Raw genomic sequence first — 23,315 nt, forward strand, 5'->3', positions numbered from 1 at the left:
GTAGAAGACAGGGAATAATTAAAATCAGAGCTGAAATCAATGAAATTGAAACAAAAGAAACAATTAAAAAAATTGACAGCACAAAAAGTTGGTTCTTTGAAAAAATAAATAAAATTGACAGACCCTTAGCCATGCTAACAAAGAGGAGAGAGAAAACTCAAATTACTAACATATGTGATGAGAAAGGCAATTTCACAACAGACACTACAGAAATACAGAAGATAATTAGAAATTATTTTGAAAACTTGCACTCTAATAAAATAGAAAACATTGAAGGCATTGACAAATTTCTAGAGTCATATGATTTGTCCAAATTGAATCAGGATGATATACACAATTTAAACAGATCAATTTCAGGTGATGAAATAGAAGCCTATCAAACAAGAAAAGCCTAGGATCAGATGGATACACAGCCAAGTTCTACAAGACCTTTGAAGAAGAACTAATACCAATACTCTTCAATTTATTTCAGGAAATAGAAAAAGAGGGAGTAATTCTAAACTCATTCTATGAGGCCAATATTACCCTGATTCCAAAACCAGGCAAAGACACATCGAAGAAAGAAAACTTCAGACCAATATCTCTAATGAACATAGAAGCAATAATTCTCAATAAAATTCTGGCAAATCAAAAAGATAGTGCACCATGATCAAGTGGGGTTCATTCCAGAGATGCAAGTTTGGTTCAACATACGGAAATCAATAAATGTAATTCATCACATTAATAGACTTAAAAATGAGAATCATATGATTATCTCATTAGACCCAGAAAAAGCATTCAACAAAATATAGCACTCCTTCATGTTCAAAACACTAGAAAACTAGGGATAACAGGAACATATCTCAACATTGTAAAAGCTATCTATGCTAAGCCCCAGGCCGACATCATTCTAAACGGAGAAAAATTGAAAGCATTCCCTTTAAAAACAGGAACAAGACAGGATGCCCTCTTTCACCACTTCTATTTAACATAGTTCTCGAAACACTGGCCAGAGCAATTAGACAAATTAAAGGGAACAGATAGCAAAAGAAGAACTCAAATTAGCACTATTTGCTGGTGATACAATTCTGTACCTAGACGACCAAAAAAATTCCACCAGAAAACCTCTAGAACTAGTAAATGAATTCAGCAAAGTAGCAGGATAAAAAATCAACTCCCATAAATCAAGGCATCTCTGTATATCAGTGACAAATCCTCTGAAAGGGAAACAAGGAAAACTACCCCATTTACAATAGCCTCAAAATAATTAAAATACTTGGAAATTAACCTAACAAAAGAGGTGAAAGACTACAATCAAAACTACAGAACACTAAAGAAAGAAATTAAAGAAGACCATAGAAGATGGAAAGATCTCCCTTGTTTTTGGATAGGCAGAATTAATATTGTTAAAATGACCATACTACTAAAAGTGTTATACAGATTTAATGCAATTCCAATCAAAATCCCAATGACATTCCTCACAGAAATAGAAAAAGCATTCATGAAATTCATCTAGAAAAATAAGAGACCTAGAATAGCCAAAACAATCCTTAGCAGTAAGAATGAAGCAGGTGGCATCACTATACCAGGCATTTAACTATACTATAGTAAAAAAAAACAAACAAAAACCAGCATGGTATTAGCACCAAAGTAGACTGGTAGACCAATGGTATAGAATAGAGGACACAGAGACTAACCCACATAATTACATTTATCTTATATTAGACAAAGGGGCCAAAAACATACATTGGAGAAACGGTGCTAGGAAAACTGGAAATCCATATGCAACACAATGAAATTAAACCCGTCTCTTACTATGCACAAAACTCAGCTCAAAGTGGATCAAGGACCTAGAAATTAAACAAGAGACACTGTGCCTATTAGAAGAAAAAGTAGGCCCAAATTTCCATCATATTGGATTAGACCCCAACCTCCTTAATAAGACTCCTATAGCACAAGAATTGAAATCAAGTATTAATAAATGGGATGGATTCAAACAAGAAAGCTTCTTCTCAGCAAAAGAAACAATCTGTGAGGTAAATAGAGAGCCTATAGCTTGGGAGAAAATTTTTGCCACTTGCACATCAGATAGAGCACTAATCCCTATAAAGAGTATATAAAGTGTATAAACTCTATAAAGGGTATATAAAGAACTCAAAAGGATAAACATAAAAAACCCCAATCAATAAATGGGCCATGGAACTGAACAGACACTTCTCAGAAGGTGATATACAATTTATCAACAAATATATGAAAAAATGTTCAACATCTCTAGCAATTAGAGAAATGCAAATCAAAACTACTCTAAGATTTCATCTCACTCCAGTCAGAATGGCAGCTATTAAGAATACAAACAACAATAATTATTGGTGAGGATGTCGGGGAAAAGGCACACTCATACATTACTGATGGGACTGTAAATTGGTGCAGCCAATCTGGGAAGCAGAATGGAGATTTCTTGAAAAACTTGGAATGAAACCACCATTTGACCCAGCTATCCCACTCCTCAGCTTATACCTAAAGGACTTAAAAACAGCATACTAGGGCTGGGGTTGTTGCTCAGTGGTAGAGTGCTCGCCTAGCATGTGCGAGGTCCTGGGTTCAATCCTCAGCACCACAAAATAAATAAATAAATAAATAAATAAATAAATAAATACATAAATAAATAAAATAAAGGTCTTGTGTCTAACAAAAAAGAAAATCTTTAAAAAAAAACCCAGCATACTATAGGAACACAGCCATATCAATGTTATAACAGCACAATTCACAACAGCTAAATTGTGGAACCAACCCATATGTCCTTCAGTAGATGAATGGATAGGGAAATTTTGGTATATATACACAGTGGAATATTACTCAGAATTAAAAGAGAATAAAATCATAGCATTTGTAGGTAAATGGATGGAGTTGGAGAATATAATGCTAAGTGAAATAAGGCAATCCCCCAAAACCAAAGGCCTAATGTTTTCTTTGATATGAGGATGTTGACTCATAATGGTGATGGGGGGGGGAGCTTGGGAGGAATGGAGGAACTTTAGATAGGGCAAAGGGGAGGGAGGGGAAGGGAGGGGGGAAAGGGGATAGGAAAGATGATAGAATGAGTTAGACATCATTACCCTAAGTACATGTATGAAGACATGAATGGTGTGAAAGTACTTTGGGTATAATCAGTGACTTGAAAAATTGTGCTCTATATGTGTAATATAAAATGAATTGCATTCTGCCATAATGTATAACAAATTAGAATGAACAAATAATAAAAAAGAATACAAACAACAATAAGTATTGGCGAGGATGTGGGGAAAAAGGCACACTCATACATTGGTGGTGGGATTGCAAAATGGTGCAGCCAATATGGAAAGCTGTATGGAGATTCCTTGGAAAATGGGAATGGAACCACCAATTGACCCAGCTATCCCATCCCACTTCTCAGTCTATACCCAAAGGACTTAAAATTAGCATACTACAGTGATGCAGCCATATCAATGTTTATAGCAGCTCAATTCACAATAGCTGAGCTATGGAATCAACCTAGGTGTCCTTTAACAGATGAATGGATAAATAAAATATGGCATATATACACAATGGAATATTACTTATCCTTGAAGAAGAGTGAAATTATGACATTTGCTGGTAAATCAATGGAACTGGAAACTATCATGTTAAGTGAAATAAGTCAGTTTAAAAAAGCCAAAGGCCAAATGTTCTCTCTGATATGTGGATGCTCACACACACAATAAGCATTTGGGGAGGTGGTGGGTAGAAGTTTATTGGATTAGACAAAAGGGAATGAAGGAAAGGGAGGGGAATGGGAATAGGAAAGACAGTAGAATGAATCAGACGTTTCTCTCCTATGTTCTTATATGAATACACAACCAGTGAAACACCATATTATATGCAATTGCAAAAATGGGATCCTAAATAGAATAAGTTATACTCCATGTATGTATAGTATGTCAAAATACACTCTATTGTCCTGTATAACTAAACATAAGAAATAAAAAAAATATTAAAAAGGATAAAACATGAGAAAGGACTATGTGAGGAGGTCCCATGTTGGCTAAAACTTGAGGATAGGAAAGCACCAGTTAGAAAATCATACAAAGGCATAGAATTATTCCCAACTAAAAGAGGAATGGGCTTTGTATCAGCTTTGTGGTAGGAAAGATCTTAACTAGAATCTACCAAGTAAGAATGAAATAAGGCTGGAGACGGGGTAAGAGAGGCTCCAGATAATGTAGAACCTTGTAATATCTGAGGTAAGGAGTTTGAATTTTATTTTAAGCAAATAAAGCTTTTAAAGTAAGGTAGTGACATAATTTGATTTAGACTTTAAAAAATCATTATATTGCTATATGAAGATTAAACAAGGCAAAAGAGGAAAGAGGAAGGCCATTTAAAAAGCCAGGCCTCTAATTCAGACAAAAGATAATGCTGGAGTGAACTACTGCTATTGCAGAAAGAGAAATGAACTCATGTGATATAAATATGGGTCTTAACTTCCCCTCTTACTAGCTTTGTGAATTTGGTAGAATTGTAAAATATTTCAAAGTCTATTTTTATTACCTATAAATGTGGTCAATAACATCTATCTTATAAGGGTTTGGTAATGATTAAATGAGGTGATGTGGGTAGAGCATCCAAGTACATAACACAATGCCTAACCTATTGTGAGCTGCTAGTAGAGTTGCACCCCTCTGGTCTCCCATCCTTCCTCTACAACTCCAAGCTGGCCAGCAGAGAAGACATGAGGTTGTGTTAAGGAAAACAAATACCAAATACATAGTGATAGGGGACAGAGCTATAGGCAGTAGCTAAGAGGTAGTGCTGAGGAAGGTCAATAGATGAGGTTCAAATGGTTCAGAATAGCCATTGAGGGCTTTGAAAGAAGCTTGGAGATTATATTTGATCCCATAAAGATAAGATTCTACTGTAACTTCCCACATAAAGACTTGACCACAAAAAAAAGTATTGGGGAATGATTTTAGGAGGGCAGTTTTCAGGGTAAATGACAGCAGAGAAACAATGAAGGCAGGAAGTCTATTTGACAGGTAGTCCCAGTCATTCAGGAACCAACAAAGCAATAGCTCCAGAAATAGGGAGAAAATAAGGAGGAAGGATGCTACTAGCATTGAGTACTTTTAAATCATAGAAATAGCCGCAGGGGTGACTCAGTTTCATCCTTCTCTTGGCCTACCTTTGGAAGGTGTAATTCAGGCAAGTGGTAACTATTCACAAAAGCATTTTAAACATAGAAATATTATTTTACCTTTTATTTCCCAGGAATAAGGCAATCATTGCATATACTGTATTTCAAACACCCCCCCACACACACTCACACACACACTCCTTAGTGCCAAATAAATTAGAATGACAAGACTACTGATACTAATGACAAGGACATGGACACCAAACCTTCATATAGGCACAGGTGACTCCCACCTAAAATAGGCATTTCTAAAATATATGGGTATGAGTTCTAAAGGACACAATATTCAGAAAAGTGTGGATAGAGCAACACTGCTTTAGTTGTTTTTAAAAGCTGGGTGCCATGGACCCAGAGAGGAATTAATGTTGATATCCATTTAGCTCAGCATATAAAGTTTAAAAAAAAGAATGGAATGCTTTCACAATGCTGGCATTGAAAGATAAAATCACCCCTAAGACAAGCTGAGTTTTCTTTTTCAATACTATATCTAAAATCTATATAAAAGACCTATAACATACTACAATATTATTTCAGATACTGTTACACTGTCTCAGTGCTTACAAATGGATAAGATCTTTTGTCAATGGTAATCTTGAAAAGTTTTACATGCAAACTCTAGACTGTACATTTAAATCATAGTTAAATCACAGACACAGTGACATATGCAAAGTGTACGCTGTTGAAGGTACTTTTGGTCGTGTATTATATTTTATGTTCAGGAATCAGCCTGTTTGAAGATAATATCCTTATCTGAGAAAGACCAGATAGATCTTTCCAACACTGAAACATATTTATAATTGCAGAGCCACATTGAGAGGTGGGGGTAGGGTAAGGGGATGAAAGGGTCAGGAAACTAATACAGCTCTTACAAATCCCTATGAAGTAGACTTTCTTATCTTTCAATTGAGAAAATCGTGATTTAGAGAGATGAAGTAACTTTTTCAAATCTTTAAATTGTTGTATGGCAGAAGCAAGATCTACCTGAATTCATGTTCTTTTTACCAGCCCCCCAATTCTTCCCTACTTGTCAAATATAAAGTGTGTGACTTCTGATTTGACTACATGTAATAGCAACATATTGAACATATTAAGGCACCTGTGAGACATTTGGTTTGAGAAATTCACTGTGATGCTCTGAGAGGAATGTTCAGCAACTGAATTATTTTTTTCCAGTTAGGTTTGAAATATTTTATTCCTTCTTGGTTAACTCAGAACTAATATTTTTGATGATTTTCAGTGGCTTTAAATGAACAGAATACATTTCTATTTTTAAAATAGTCAACTATGTTCTCATGAGCTAATACACATCTGGTTATATTTATCTGTGTAATTTGTCTATATCATGTATAGAGTTAAAAGTTAGAAAAGCTCTTATTTCTGGAATCTCTTTGTCATCGAACTATTTTTTCCCTAGAGAATCACTGTAGTTCAAGATTGTATATTAGAAATAAGCAATTAGTTGATGTCAAGTCTCATCTTATACCAAAAGCAATATGTAAAAAGAAGGCAAGAACATATGGCAAAGTGCCATAATTATTTTGGATAATACACTAGAAATCATAACAGCCATGTAGTTAATTTCCTCTGGCTTGTTTTAATTATGAAGGCTGTAAATGCAAAAGAACAACTTTATTCCTCCTCACCATCCCCCAATCCTCCTAATACCACGTATAACCACAAAATAGCCCTACACTGAGATAACTGTTTAGAACAGGTTAATGATGGGAAAGATCTAAAAACTTTCTATTTTTTCACTTTAAATAGCAGAACAGTTTCCAACATAATCACAAACAGGTATACACACAACTCTATTCATTTTTGAGCACCCTTAAGCCTAAAGTTTAAAGATATTAACTTCAAAATAATTCTTAGTTATTCATAAGTTTTTAATATTAAAGAGGGTTCCAGAACCATGATGTTAACTAAAGTCCTGCTGCCATTATTGGTCTAAGTCTCTGCTGTACTTTGGAGAGTTGATTTCTGTTTACTACCAAGTAGAGCAAATTACTTCTTCTGGGGAGTATAATATTTTTTTGATGTCTAGGAAATTACTTCACCTATTTTGCTTTTCTTCTTTCATAGAACAGGGTAGATGGTGATGGGGAGAAAACAAAATTACTCTGTTTTTAATGTGAGAAAAAGGAGGAAGAGGGGATATGCACACTGACATTAATGTAAAGGTATGGCATTGGTATTTTTGCTGAGGGAACATGTAAATGAGTAACAGGCAAAAAGCTAAAGGGTATTTCTTCATTCCTAGAACCTATTGTATAAAGAAAAGAAATACATTCATGAAATTTCTATTGTATATCCACTAATCCTTTCCCCAAAATTGGTTCAGTTCAGAACATCCAAGAGATGCTTGGGCCATTTTGTTGAAGCTGGGCCAGGACATTTTTGGCCCTTGGTCACAAGACAATGCTCTCTTCTGAGAATAAACAGATTTGGGAAACTAGCTCTGTGAGTGCAAGATTTGGGAAGGCATAGTATTTCTATACCCATAAGACAAATTATGTAAATTTTAATAATGAACTTGAATAAACAAGGTGATTTCTTAACAGATTACATTGTAAGAATTTTTACATGACAGATACTTTGTAATATCTGTTTTAAAATAATAGAAATCTGTCTTATGGTACCCTGAGTAAGAAAGAAGAATCTGTAGCTGCATGTCATCATTATCACTGACCTTGAGTACAAATGAGGAAGCCTGGTAATGATTAAGAAAGAGAAAAGATAACAAGGCCATGTCCACAGTGTTTTTACCACGAACAAATCTTTTTGATCCACTCTTTTCATATAGGGGTAGAAGAACTGTTGGGACATCATGAATCTCTACTTGAATTTGTGATATGATTTTAAATTTAACAGAAGAAAATTCACCAACAGGAGACCGAGAAACCAATGTAGATAAATCTAGTTATTAATGTTATTTTGAATAGAAAGTAAAGGGACTCGCTGAAAAAAATTTTCTACCTGGTTCTGTCAGAGTTCTGCTCCATTAACTCATTGGCTTTGATTTTATTTCCTTTTGTGGACCTTCAGAAAGATGGAGGTTCCCTAAACTTTGACTAAAAATACTCTTAAAAGCACATGATGGAAGTTATTTGAATGGGACTTCAGTTTTAAAGTATTAAGCAGATCAATAAACCAAACACTTGATAATGTTAAAGCAAAACAGATTCCTTATGGGAAATGAGAGCATTTACACCCCCATTGTGTGTGTGTGTGTGTGTGTGTGTGTGTGTGTGTGTGTATGTGTGTGTGTGTCTTGATAAAAAGGAGAGGCTAGATTGTGAATGGGATTATATGGCATGCTAAGTTTGTGGGCTTTCTCTTGTGAAGATATTTAATACTCTGTTCAAGTTTCATCTTTTGGTAACACCATCTTGTTGGCAGTGAAAAGATATTTTAGAGGCAAGAATAATAAAGCCAGGGATAACAGATAAAATGTTGTTACAATAGTTGGAACAAGAGAAGATGGTGATCTATACTAAAGTAATAAACATGGATGGAAAAAAGGGGATATTTTCAAGAGATCAAAAATACAACTTGGAGACTGAGTGAATCCAAGGACAATGTATACAGGAACAAGATAATTTCTGGCTTAGAGAAGATCTAAGGTTATACCACTGAGGCATGGTTAAAGTGTTGTCCCTCTAAGGAGGTGTAGGTGATTTAAAAAAGAATTTTGAAGATGTAGTGAAGGGAGAATAGTGCTGACCTTCTGGAGTGGGCATACCTTCCACCCACAGTCAATGGAAGCCTGGAATTATGGTATAAAAGAAGTGTCTATCATGGAGTCAGGCAGTGTATGCCCTCTTCCTTGCTCTTCTAGGGGGTCTACATTCTCTGAGTCATCAACATGTACCTAAGAACTTGAGTTTGTCTAGCACAGTGGTTCTCAAACTTAGTGGGCTTGAGAACCACTTGGAGGGCTTATTAAAACACTGGCTACTGGGCCCAAGCCCTGGAGTCTATGATTCTGTAGGTCTGGGGTAGAATGCAAGAATTTGCCTTTCTTAAAGGTGATTACTGATACTATTAGTCCAGGTATGCCATTTGAGAATGAAGCACTAATCTAACATAATTGTCTTTAACCATCTGGAAGCCATGAACATGTTTGTGAAAATGATGGATCTCATTCTGGGATACCTGCATGAATATTGATAAACACAATATATGATCTATTATTTTATGGACTTCCATGACACACTAGGAGACAAGAGAGTAGTTGTCTATGGGTAGCTACTGCCACCACTATCTCTAAGAAATTCAGTAAATTATTAAAGGCAACAACATATCCTTCAAGTAGTATTTCAATGGAAAACTCTCAGGAAGAAGAACACATTGAAATACCACCAAAATGTGTTGTTGCTTATTTGTGTATCTTGAAATTATTCATAGTGATCCTAGGCACAACATGATCATATGTAGGGGAGAAAGTATCTCAAAAGACAGTTATTGGAAAGGAAATTTCTCACACTTTAACCATATTCAACTAACCTGGGCCTTTCTCATTTGGACCTGCTATTTTCTTGGGAATAAATAATAGAGAAGTGGGTGGGTAACCATAGAGAAAAAGGGTACATTTAGCCAGGGGCCTGCCTGTGGAAGGGCACAGTGGTTTGCACCTCAAGAAAAGCATAGCTAGACTCTCTGCTCTTTGTCTGGGAGCCCAGTGAAACAGTTCAAGATCAAAGAAAGAGATAATTAAGAATGTGCTGAAAAGAAACCTTCAAATCAGTTGTGCTACACAAAGATGTGAGACAATCCCGGGTGTAGAGAGAAAAGAACATTTTGACTTTACCCTAAGACACCCCCCCTTATATGCCTTCTGTAGCCCAGCAGTATAGATATTTTTAAATGACCCTGAAAAGAAAGCACAGGTGTTCCTTATTTCATGACAAGAAAGCAATCTTTCATTTAAAGAACCTTAGGCCTGCTCTGCATGCATGCATGGAGTCAGGAACACGAGGCCAATATTGTATTATTCATTTTGGCAACTATAAATTTAAAAGATGGTTCCGAGGTTGGGGAGAAAAAAGCCTGCTGAGCTGGGGAGCAGAACACTTCCTTAAGCTTATCGAAGAAGTGATAGTGCTTCAGGCAAAAGTGTCCTGTAATAATCTAGGGAGAGTACACCTCTGAATCAATGAAGATTTTCTGTTATTGCATGGTCTGTTCTGCCTAAAGCCAAGAAAACTCTGTCCGATAATAATGTTTTAGCTGCCACTTCATCTCTGTCTTCAATTCTCAGCAAACTTGTACTGGGTCTCATTCTGGGCACATTTACAGAGCAATTTCCATAATGATAAAATAGCTTCAAATGAGATTTAAAATGTAATTAAAGGGCAGATTTGATGTGGCAAAGGCATTGCTGTACAGTGGCCATACATCATCATGCCATAGAGCCCTCACTCAGTTACCCTATGGCATGACCCCAATTTCATTCTGGTAAGATTACATGCCCTTGTTTCATGCTAATAGCTTGATTAAGAAAAAAAAAGAAGATAAAACAGCCTCTCTATTAGAGAGATAAGTCTATGAATATGAGTTAGACTTTTGCACCCTTCTCCCTTTCTCTTTATTTTCTCTCAGATTTCAGTGGTTACAAGAAACTCCTTGAATACGCAAGTGAATGTTCACAAACTGACAGGTAAACGCTGAATGGATCTGCTTGCTCTGAGAAGCTGAGCTCTGTAAATCCTAGGGCCTATTCTCAGGGTTTTTAGTGTGACTGCTGGAAAAATGGAAACTACAGGCAACAGCTCTCTGAATGAATGAATGCTTGCTCCTGGAAAACTGCCTGGTGATGAGAAAATATGGAAATAGTCCTTGGGCAGTCAATTTTTGAAACCTCAAAAGTAACTAAGACTATTTTTCACTATAAAATCAATATAAGATTTTAAGCTTTGGAATGTCCCAAACCCCCAAATATCTTGCATACCCAGATTGCCAATCATGATATTCACCAAATGATACATAACTAATTTTTCACTAGGCTCCTGGTTTCAATATTGACAATCATACAATATGATAGGGAAGTCATATATTTTAGTAAACAGGGAACATCAAATCCTTTAAAAGGTCAGATTTTAGATCTACAATCATTGTTTAATAATAGATTCTGAAATGTTAAGAGGAGGACTTGGGACTTTTAAATGCTTATGTCCATTATCTTTTCTTTTAAATATGACAATATTCACAGAGAAACAATGTACCACATAAAGTCTGAATTATATAAAGCATTGAGAATTTGGTTCCCTCCTGTGCTTCTCTCTTTGCTGAAAAGAAATATTTCATTTGGCACAACAGAGTCTATGGAATCAAATGTATCCTTGAGATGCCGAAAGTTACAAAATAACTCATGTGTTTTAAAATATCATTAGATGTTGAAATTAAATTATAATCAGTAAAAACCATTTGAGGATCTTCAATTTACAAATGCTGACAAATTCTCATCAAATGGCAATCTGCTTTTAGAGTACAATAATGTTTTTGTAAAGAGGCAAATTTAAGGGAAAATAATGTAAACTTTCAAAGAGAAAATGAAGCTACTGTACCTCTGAAATAAAAGAAACAGAAGTCTGCTGTATTCCAAAAGAAGCATACAAGTTATCTGTAAAGTTCACTGCATTTGTCAAAGAAGAAATGCTATCTTCTATTTGCTTTTATAGAAAACAATTCATGGAAAGTTGATTTCATTGTAACAATATCCTCTTTTAGCCAACTCTTGGATAAAATTTTCTGCCAAAGAATTCCCCTATTTCTCACTCTTGCTTACCATCAGAAAGAAAGGGATTGAAAGATAGCACCATTCTCAGTAGGGCTGTTTGCTCACACTCAGATAGCCAAGCTTCTACTTCCTGATTTTACTGGCATGGAAAGTCCTCCAGGATAACTTGGGGAACAACTACCTCTATTATTTTTCCCCAAGTCACACTGCTTCCCATTGCTACTGATTTCTTGTTATAATCATTAGCCTGGAAACTATCCAATTGTTTTAAATGCAGAAGAGAAACTCCAAGAGAAAATGGGGAACAAAAATATATTTCTGTATTTTTGAAGAGTGGCCGTGTGCTTGTGTGATTGTTTTTCCTCTGCCTTAGTTTCTTGGAGAGGCATTATTTCTTTTCCTACTTAGGCTAATATGTCTTTTCATCAAATTGTTAATTAGCATGGTGCAGATTCAGCATTCAACCTTTTGACATCTTTACTCATGAAATAAATACAAGCAGTTCCCAACTCACAAAGAGTTCTCTAACCAATAATCATTTGCAAGTCAATGGTTCAGAAATTTGTACTCAAATTTCCATTGACACAATGAGAGTATACATGTCTTAGGCCAGCATACATATATACTTTATGTGACCTATAACATGGGCAATCTATGTCATACCAATGGCAATGCCTTGGGTTATGTGATTTGGGAAGAAGGCATCTTTTGGGGTACAAAAGGGAGAAGAAATATAAAAAAGGAAATACTTCCTATTTTGATTCCTGCATTTACCCAATGCAAAACAGGAAGCAAAGGAGATCTGACTGAGCATCATCTCATCTCCTTCCATTTTTTAGTGCTAGTAATTTCCCCCTAGAGTTTCTCATTTTCTAGTAATCCTTCTGTCCTACCTACTAAAAATCTTATCCCCAGAATATAGATGACCACTTTCACATGCTGGGAAATTTTTGCATTTTAAAAAGAGGAAGTTGAGTGAAACGAAGTGAATCACAGATTGGTAGGATTTCAGAGACTGTATTCAAATGATAGCAAGTGTCTGGGGGCAGATAGGCTTCAATCATTCTTGATAGGACAACTACTTTGGGTAAAATACTATGGACTGGTATACTCAGACTTACTCAAGCTCCTTCTAGTTGCATAGGTTGGCAATTAAAATTTTGCCAGACAACTAAAGTATTTGCCAGACAGCTAAAGCTCTGGATATGAATTAGGTTACAATAAATTAGGGTTTTCATATAAAATATAGTATGACCAGTTAATTCTGAATTTTAGGTAAACAACAAATGTTTTAGTAGAAGAATGCCTGCATGTATTTTTATTTGATAAATCCAGCAATCCTATACCTAATATACTTGTGAGAGATTTGGAAGATGGATGTAAGGTATATATAGCACATCTCCCTACCCCATTTGGCTGTTTCTTTCGGTGATCTTAATGTATGAGATTTCCCATACCATAGTTTCAAAGTCCATTCTCCAGCTTTCTGTGGGAAAAGGCAGTTGCTAACATCAGCTATAAAAATGGAAGCCTTTATACTTCAAATTTTTGGTTCCTAATTCATAATTACAGATTATATTCTTTAGTTTATTGCTTCAGTGGTACATCAGAGATGGTCATTTCCTAGTGGATCCATTCTATCTGGATTTAAAAATCTATTCTAGAAGAAAAGTCCAAAAACTTACTCCTTTAGCCTTTCCAAAATATTGGTGTATGTATCTAATTCCCTGTATTAAACCCCTCTCTGATTAACATATCTAGAGTAGTTTCTCTTTTCTGTACTTACCTCTGACTGCTGTATCCACTGTCAGGGTCAGCTCTCCTATTGTTTCTATTATTTGTGGTATGTTCCTTTAATTGTTTAAAAAAGCTACAACAATAAAACTCTACAGTTTCCTCAACTTGTCTCTTTGTCAAAGCAACAAGATTCCCCACCAAAGAAGGGTAGTAAGTAGCTGGGTGCAGGGGCACATGCCTGTAATCCCAGCAGTTTGGAAAGAGGCTGAGGCAGGAGGATCTTGAGCTCAAAGCCAGCTTTAGCAATTTGTCAAGGCACTAAGCAACTCAGTGAGACCCTGACTCTAAATCAAATACAAAATAGGGCTGGGGATGGGGCTCAGTGGTTGAGTACCCTGGGTTCAATCCCTGGTACCAAAACAAAACAAAACAAAAGAGAAGGGTAGGAAGTAAGGAATGCAAATGGATTTGTACACATTGATGGATAGCTTGTAAAGAATGTGCTTTATAAGATACTTTATATTGTGGCAACACATTAGAATACCCAAACATTTTATCAGCATCCTTTAGAAACATTTTACTACAATGTTCCTCATCTCTTTTGTCCCTCATATCTAGATGTCAAATTTTCACTGACAACACATTTGATGCCTGGGGAATATATTTGTTTCAACAGTTGCATAACATGATGTTCTATTAATTAAAACATGGTACATTGCCATTGAAGCTACCAAAAAAATAAGGCCCAGAAGTGGAATATCACAAACTTATATCATTTGTGAAGTCATAGGGAGGGCTAGAGGAATACTAAGGGGAGATAGTGTGTTTTCAAGATGGCTTGCAGGTGCGTGTGTGGTGAACGCTGGAGAACAGAACTTACCTCTCTGTTATCAGTACCTGGCATGGTCCTGAGCAGAAACTAGACACTGGATAACTTGAGCTACATTTTCAGTCATTTTTCTACGTTCACTCACTCTGCATATATCTCATGTACAATTTCATTTCCCAAAAGTACCAAGTTCTCACATCAAGAGAGAGATTATGGTGAGCACTGACCATCCCCGATAGACCAAGTTGTAAATAGAGTGACTCTATAGTTTATTGTCCAAACCTGAACACGTTTGAGAGCATCCACAGTGCTATTAATAATCACATGAGAACAACAGGCATAAACCAGGACTGTCCTAGGCAAATGAGGATGGATGAACCTGCCACTGCCAATAATGTGGGGAAAGTCCTGACTGAGTTATTGTGTTTTCTTAGAAGCAGCTGGGGCAGTCTTTCTTCCCACTTATTCTAAGTAACAAAAGGTCCATGACACAATTTTCCCTGCCTGCCTGGGGTTCACTGCACACATTGAATTGATCACTGCACCTGTTTCTTACATTCAGGGAATGACAAGCAGAGAAAGGCGGAGGTTCAAACCACTGTTTGTGTATCCAGGTGCCCTCTCACTATGGGGAGTAAACACCTTCAGTTCTATTTGCTATGGGAAGGAAAATTAAAAAAAAATGCCCTTCAAAGAATACATTTTGTGAGCCTGTGTGTAGCAGAGATAAGAACTAGGACACTGTCAAGAGAAAGATCCTAGAATAGCTTCTTGAAAGACAAACCTTTTTTTTTTAAAGGTAAGGAAGGTAAGTGAATGATAATATAACATCTATTGTGTATCATCTGTCATATGAAGATAAAAATTTCTGTATTTGGTAGCAATACAAAACTCGCTTTCTTGAAATACTTTAAATTTTCCTTTATGGAGAGGTAATTCACTCTACATGTATTTATACTTGACAAATTTAATATAAAGTTGGTATTATTATCATGATTTTGGGCTGCTGAAGATTGAACCCAGGGCCTTTTTCACCACTGAGAAATATCCCTAACCCCATCTAATACAAAGTTTACTTCAAAAAAATGACTTTGTAGGGTTTCCATATCAATGAAAAAAATTCCTTCAAGACATTTACATTTGTATCTAAGGAGAATGGGTATATAAAAACAAAATGAGAACAAGAACAACAAAATTCTGGATTTTAGATTTACAAGCCATGGATTAAGCACCAATTTAGGTAAAAAATCCATAATCAGAGAATTTGAAAAATATATGGCAGTTTATGTATGCCAGACTTTTCATTTTCAGGAAAAGCAGAGAGAAGATAGTAGAATGGAAACTTCCACTAGCCTAGAAGCTTCTGAGGGCAGGAACTGTACCTGGCTTCTTTACCATTTTATCTCCAACTTTCACCTTACTACTTGGCATGCAGTTGCTTTGTTTCCCATTAAGGGTTATCAAACAAATTATTGGATACATTAATGTAGATATTAGTTATGAAAGAAGTCAACTCACTGAAGAACATCAAAGAGGGTTAGTGATCTTGGTAACCTTAGTATGAAACTAGATAAAAGAACATTGGCTGCTCATTACAGCAGCCCAGTTTACCATGAGATTGCTTTGACCATTTCCCCCCTCCAATTTTCCAAGTTATAGCAGTTTTCTTCACTACCCCTGGTTGGATGGTAGGACTATCATTTTCATTGTCCCTTCATTCATTCATTCTGTAAATTCTGGATACTCACCATATACCTAGTACTATGCCAGGCCTACGTGCCACAGTGATGAACAGGATAGATATAGCTCCAGCCTGGGCAAAAGTTGTTCTTTTTTTTTTTTTAAAGAATGGTATCATGGCCTAGATTAGGCATTTCAAATATAAAGCACTTTGAATATTGAGCAACTCTAACACATCAGAAGTTGTGGTGCATGATGAATGAGCCTTCAGGAAAAATCTTTCTTAATTTAACACTTAGGAAATCAGCTAACAGGTAAAACTGTTTGCACAGAAAACTAAACAATTTAAGAGGAGATTGAGTAATTATTAGGTTCTTTTGATTAGGTATAAAATCTATCCTGGGAGTTAAAATCTTAAAGTAGAATTTTTTTTTTTTTGCTATAATATCTGTTTGGACTAGCCACGTGATCTTAAATTGACAAGATAATTGAAAACTATTGTTTTCCACTCTAATCCTCTCATTTTATGCAAGGTAGCTTTGTGGCCTAGGATTAATAATAACAAGCAAGCCAACAAACCAAAACTAAAACTTATTTTGTAGTATCTTTTATCAGCAAATTTCATGGTAGTTGGTATACATATACTTTTAAAAGTATACATACTTAAAAAAATTAGGATACATTAAATTGGGGAGGTAAGAAAAGAAAGGTGGAAATAGGAAGTACAAGGAAGTTTCTGAGACAGTTGTCACAAACTGAGAAGCAATGAAATGGACGTAAAACTGCAAATAAAATGGAATGGACTGAAAATACTCACCAATTCTGTAGTTGACATTTTATCTAATATCCCAGAGCAGCTATTTCAAATTGCCACTCTCTTTAAATCTCAGACTCCAAAGCATTCCCCATCACTCTGCTTTCAACTACAGCTACCACTTCAATGAGAAAAATAAATCTAATAGAAGGAACCTACCTTAACCTTTCACCAAATTAAAAAAAAGAAAAAACTACCAGCAAGTATGCCCATTCTTCTCTCCTCCTCTGAAGTTGCAATAGAAGATATATACTTTCAGATCAGTAAAAGGAAGGAAAATGGGGAGGAAGGAAGAGAAGGATAAGGATAACTACTGGCAACTTAATTGGCACAAATTATACTCCATGAATTTATAATTTTGTCAAAATAAATAATAATGTTACGCATAACTATTATGAACCAATAAAAATTAATTTAAAAAGATGTACTTTCATCCCTATTCAGTCTAATTCCTAAATTTTACCTACCTTCCTTCTTAAGTACCTTTATTCTCATTTATCTCCCTCTCTACTGTCTGCTTCCCATTGTTATTTAACACACTTAAGTCTCTCTCTTCTTATAACTGTGTTCTTCTTGCCCCTACATCCATCTTCCACTACTATGATCTTTATCTCTTCCCAACACAACCATAAGTCTTGAAAGAATTGCTTTATAGCTGTTCCTCTATGTTCTCAATTCCTAAATGTCTCAATCCACTGCAGTCCTGTTCCCTATTTAACACTAAATGTTTACTGGGTCCTCCAAAAATCAACACTGAAATCACTCATATCAAGGTTATTAATACTTATGGCTAAATTAATTGACTTATTTTTGGTTTTATCTTCCATGACTTTTCTGCAGCATTTGACAACTCTTAAGTGTTTTTTTTCCTTGAAAGTGATTTCATATGCACCTGCTTTGTCTTCTTCTTAATGAATTGATGATTTTCCTATTTTCATCACAGGATTCTTTTTCTTTTGATTTTCCCTGAAATGTTGCTCTTAGTCCTCCTTCTCTTTTCTATCTACAAACTTTACACTGAGCCATTTCAACTTCTCGCAAAGTTTTAACTACCTATATACTGATAAAATTAGCCAGTTTTTTCTCATAAGTACCACTCACAAAACCAACTACCTAGACATATATATTTGTGTGTTCCATGGTCAACTAAAACCCAACACATACAAGACTTGACTAAATATTACCCCTATGCCCCCATTCTCTATCTCCTTTAAACACATCCCATCTCTTGTGGAAAGTATTTGAATAAATGACACCACCATATACATAATAATCCAAATTAGATAACTGACTTAACTCTTCCAAGTCACCTACCATAAACCAATCAATAATAACAGTACTGATGCTGTGTTTTAAATTACTACCAAGTCTGTCCCCTTCCTTCTCTACATCACTACAACTTAGTCTATACTATTATCATCACTCACCTGGATAACTTCAATATAGTCATCCCTCTGTGTCTACAAGGGATTGGTTTAGAACTCCAGTGGATACCAACATTCATGGATGCATAAGATCCTTACACAAAATGCCACAACATTTGAATCCAATCTATACACATTCTCCTGTATAGTTAAAATCCTCTCTAGATTACTTATAATACACAATACAGTAAATGCTATACAAATAGTTGTTATACTGTATTGCTTAAGGAATGGTGAAAAAGAAAGAAAGTCTACATGTTCAGTACATTTTTAAATTATTTAAAAAAATTAAATCTTTTTGATCTGTAGATCTGTAGTTGGTTGAATCTCCAGATAAAGAATCTGTGGATATGGAAGGTTGAGTGTAGTGTCCTGAAGATATCCCCTTGTCTCTACTATGCTGAGATTCCTTTGGTTCCTGGAAGTGTCATATAATTTCTCACTTCTGGACTTTACATATACTACTCCATCCTCCAAATCCAAACTTCACCTGGCTAACTCCTGCTTCTCCCCAACTCTCAGTAGATATGAGACTTCTTGGGAGAAGCCTTCCCCATCCCACCAAGCCAGGGTCAGGTTATCTTATGCACTTCCATAGTACTACCATAGTACCACTCCTACCATGTGGTAGTTGCTTGCATAATTTCTTTCCTCCCCTACTAGACCACATATCAAAGATGATAGAGATCAAACCTGCATTTTCTATTGATATGTGTCTACTGTCTAACACAATACCCCGACTATCAATAGACATTCATAAAATAGGGATAAGGATGTGGATCAGTGGTAGATTGTTTGCCTCACTGCACGAGGCCCTGGGTTTGACACCCAGCAATGCAACACACTCACACACACACACACACACACACACACACACACACACACCATAAAACAAATGGATAAATAAATGTGTACTTTCATCAGAAAACTATTCTTCCAGTCTTTTCTAATGATTGACAATTTTTATTGATACTATTTTATGTATGAAGGCTAATATCCTATGAGCTATCAGTATATATGCTTCTGTTTAAAGAGAAATACTTTTATAAATCCTATTATAATGAAAGTAGGAGATGCCAATTTTTTTCCTCTAGAGATTTTATATAAAATTATCATAAACCATCTACACATAATATATTAAATTAAACAAATCAGAAGTCAAAGAGTGAAGTATAGCTATTTAGAAATGAATTTGTTGGTAGTAGCAGCTTCAATCTATTTAGAAGTCTTATTAGAATTTTAAAATTGGAGAATAAAAAAGACAATGCTGCCTAGAGATGACAAAGAGTTTTTAACCTATGTGTTAACTCTTAATAGTAGTTGGTAGCTTCATGGAGCATTGTCTTGAGAAGTATTCTGATAATGTACTGATTGATTAGCCATGATTCTCATCCACAAGCAAATGAGGGAGAAATGGAAGTTATATACTATTTTTTCTTCCCTGATCTAATTAATTCCTTTGTTGGCCAGAAGAGAAAATTAAGGACAAGAAAAGTAAAGCAACTTGCTCAAAGTTAACATCAGTGCTGGAACAAAACCCAGATTTCTTCACTTCTTGCGTATGTGCCCTACCCCTTTCTACACCTGGCCTCTAGATTCCTTACTGAGATAAATCAAAAATACCAGTCTTATGATTTACCATCTTTCAAATTTTAAACTACTTTCAAGGTTAACAACTTGCCTTGGGTCACAAGCATAAAGAAATCTAGGTATACCATGTGAGAACATAGCATGATCACAGGAAATAGCTTTCAACATCATAAAACTATCACATAAAATGTAGTGACAAGTTCACTCCCTAGAAGGCCAATATTATAAGTACTAGTGGCCATTGTCAGGCTAAACAATGCAGGGTGAGGAAGAATTGTGAGTAGGACAACAAAAATATCATCTGTAATTTTATTATGAACCATATTTGACTTGAATCTATACAAACGACAGCAGAACACAAACAAATACATGTCCCAGTATAAGTAGCTAAAGACTGGAATTGATTAAATATCTATTAATATTCTACTCATGGCATTAGGCACTGAGAATACAGTGAGCAGGGCAAATATGGTGCCTGTCTTTGTGGTTGTTACATTTCAGTGGTGAGGTCAGACATACAACAAGGATACATATTTCAAAGAGGAAATATAAACAATTTATCGGGAGAGGGTAATCTGATGACACAATTTTTGGCAACTGCCACTCAGAAGCATAACATGGAGATCAGTTTGTGGTAACTTTTGGTAGCCATTCTGTATCAAACTGGACACCTCAAACCACCACTGGATTGCTAAGGAAAACAGGACTGTAATATTCACACATTGGCATTTTGAAATAAGTGAATGTAAGGAGAAGAGATAAATTTACACTGAATAATAACTACTTGCATCCTAATATATGCTAGTTTTTTTAAAAAAATAAGAACCTTTAGTAATCCTCTGATGTTTAAAAGATGCTTATCAATACTTACTGGATGTTTTTTCACTTGCTTTGCAAATCAATTTAAACATACCTGGTAATCAGGATTCATTATTTTTATTCACATGGGAAGTCAGAAGCACCTACTCCCATTGAGATTTTGAAGGAAAAGTGAAACACCATTCATTTGGAGACTTTATGGGTGTCTTAGCATGTGCTTTTATAAACAGGAAATGATTTATGACTTATCAAATGTATGCCTCTGAGTCTCTCACCTAATCTCTAAACCCAGCTGACTTTCCCCATTTCTCTAACAGTAAGCATAGCAAAAGGAGACGCTCTTGATTAGCCAAGAGACACTGCTGCTCATATGCCAACGTATATTTGACTCAGGGGCTGGGAATTGAGAAATAACCCCAATACAACTCTTCCAGATGAAAATTGCTCTGAGAATTTTTCATTCTGAAAAGTAGAAGAAAACCGAGTAGTTGTTCTTATACCATAAAATGTAGAAACCCTTCTTGGACAGCATTCCACTGATGTACAAAATGACATCTGTACAAAGTTTACATATTAAGAATCAAGAGAGGGCTGGGGATGTGGCTCAAGCGGTAGCGCACTCGCCTGGCATGCGTGCTGCCCGGGTTCGATCCTCAGCACCACATACCAACAAAGATGTTGTGTCCGCCGAGAACTAAAAAATAATAAATATTAAAAAATTCTCTCTCTCTCTCTCTCTTTCTCTCTCTCTCTCTCTCTCTCTCTCTCTCTCTCTCCTCTCTCACTCTCTCTTTAAAAAAAAGAATCAAGAGAAATAAGGGGTTATTGATATAAATCAGAACACTACTAAAATATTGAGTCTGGATATGTGAAAAAAGATTTTAACTTCCAAAATTGTTTCTACCCAGAAAGAATCAAGAAAAGACTCATTTGGTGATACAAAATTTGCCCCTAATGATTGTAAGGGGCAAAATGAGTGGAGAACTATGAATTATGACATAATCAATGAAATTTTTCTACATCATCGACTAATTTATTCAATAAGCATTGATTTAGAACCTACTATGTTCTAGCACTTTTCTGCTCTGTCCAATACAGCAACAACTAACTATAGGTAACTGCCAAGCATCTAAAATCAGAGAAGAGACACAGAAAGACTAGGTCCCCTATGGTTGGAGTAAAGGTTTTGTGTTAGGAGATGGGGCTACAGAGGTGACCAGGAATCATACATTCCCCTAAACAGCTTGATCTTTTATCCTCAAAGCTGTAAAGGATTAGTCATATCTTAGAGAGTATTCCAAGCATAAGTGTAGCAGAGTGATTGACAGGGTAGTAAGGCTCTAGGTAAGAGATAAGAGGCCAATGAAGAAATCTAGTTGAGAAGTACTTCAAGGATAGTGTGATAGAGGGCATGTCACAAATAACTTGGAAGAGGCTGCTAATTGCTTTTAAACTTTCTCTTTGGGCTGGAGTTGTAGCTCAGTGGTAGAGCACTTGCCTGGCATATGTGAGGCACTGGGTTTGATTCTCAGCACCACATATATATAAATAAGTAAAATAAAGGTCTATCAATAACTAAAAATATATTTATTAAAAAATCTTTCTTTTCTTTGTAGCTGCTACCTACACTTCATTTCCCAGATGGTCTGCTATTACATGTGGCTACAGGACTGAATTCTAGCCAGGGTAAGGTGAGGCAAGGTGTTATGGTTTAGATATGAGGTGTCCCTCAAAAGCTCGTGTATGAGAAAATGCAAGAAGACTCAGATGTGAAATGATTAGATGATGAGAGTTGTAACCCAATCAGTGGATTGATCCCCCAGTAGGGATTAACTGTGTCATAACTGAAGGCAGGTAGGTGGCTGAAAGAGATAGGTTACTAGGTTTGGGATGTATATATTTATACTTTGTCCCTGGTAAGTGGAGATCTCTCTCTCTCTCTCTCTCTCTCTCTCTCTCTCTCTCTCTCTCTCTCTCTCTCTCTCTCTCTCTCTCCTTTCTGTTGGACATGTCCTAAACTGTCCACACCCTTCTGCCATGCTATTCTGCCTGATATTGGGCTCAGAGCAATGGTGTTCCCATCTATGAACTGAGATCTTTGAAACTGTGAGCACCAAATAAACTTTTCCTCCTCTAAAATTGTTCTTTTCAGTTTTTTTTGCCACAGCAATGAAAAAGCTGATTAAAACACAAGGGATATGGGCCACCTCCAATGTGCAGTTCTCCAGCTCTTTCTCCTTGGAGCTGGATGAGTATCTTTTCAAGGGCAATCTTGGAAATTGGCTATTGAAGATAGAAGAGTCTGGTGGGCCTTGGTACCTGAATAACTGTCTGGGTTACCACCCCACCTCGCCAACATTTACTAACATGGAATCACCTTAGACTGTTTAAATAAGAAAGAAAATATGCTTCTATTTTAAGTATTTTATAGTCTTATATTTGGAGGGATATATGATATAGCAGTTAGCCTTTCCTAACTAATATAGATATAAAAG

The 23,315-nt window shown here is 35.9% G+C and overlaps 1 protein-coding gene across 6 annotated transcripts in view; it reads right to left on the reverse strand.

Annotated features, from left to right (window-relative positions):
- Positions 1-23,315, reverse strand: part of DMD (dystrophin) — a gene marked incomplete at its 3' end in the record, with an annotated part of 2,539,585 nt that overhangs the window by 422,811 nt on the left and 2,093,459 nt on the right. The window lies entirely within an intron of this gene.

Source organism: Spermophilus citellus (assembly GCF_964194105.1).
Source record: "Spermophilus citellus genome assembly, chromosome: X".
Taxonomy (NCBI): Eukaryota; Metazoa; Chordata; class Mammalia; order Rodentia; family Sciuridae; genus Spermophilus; species Spermophilus citellus.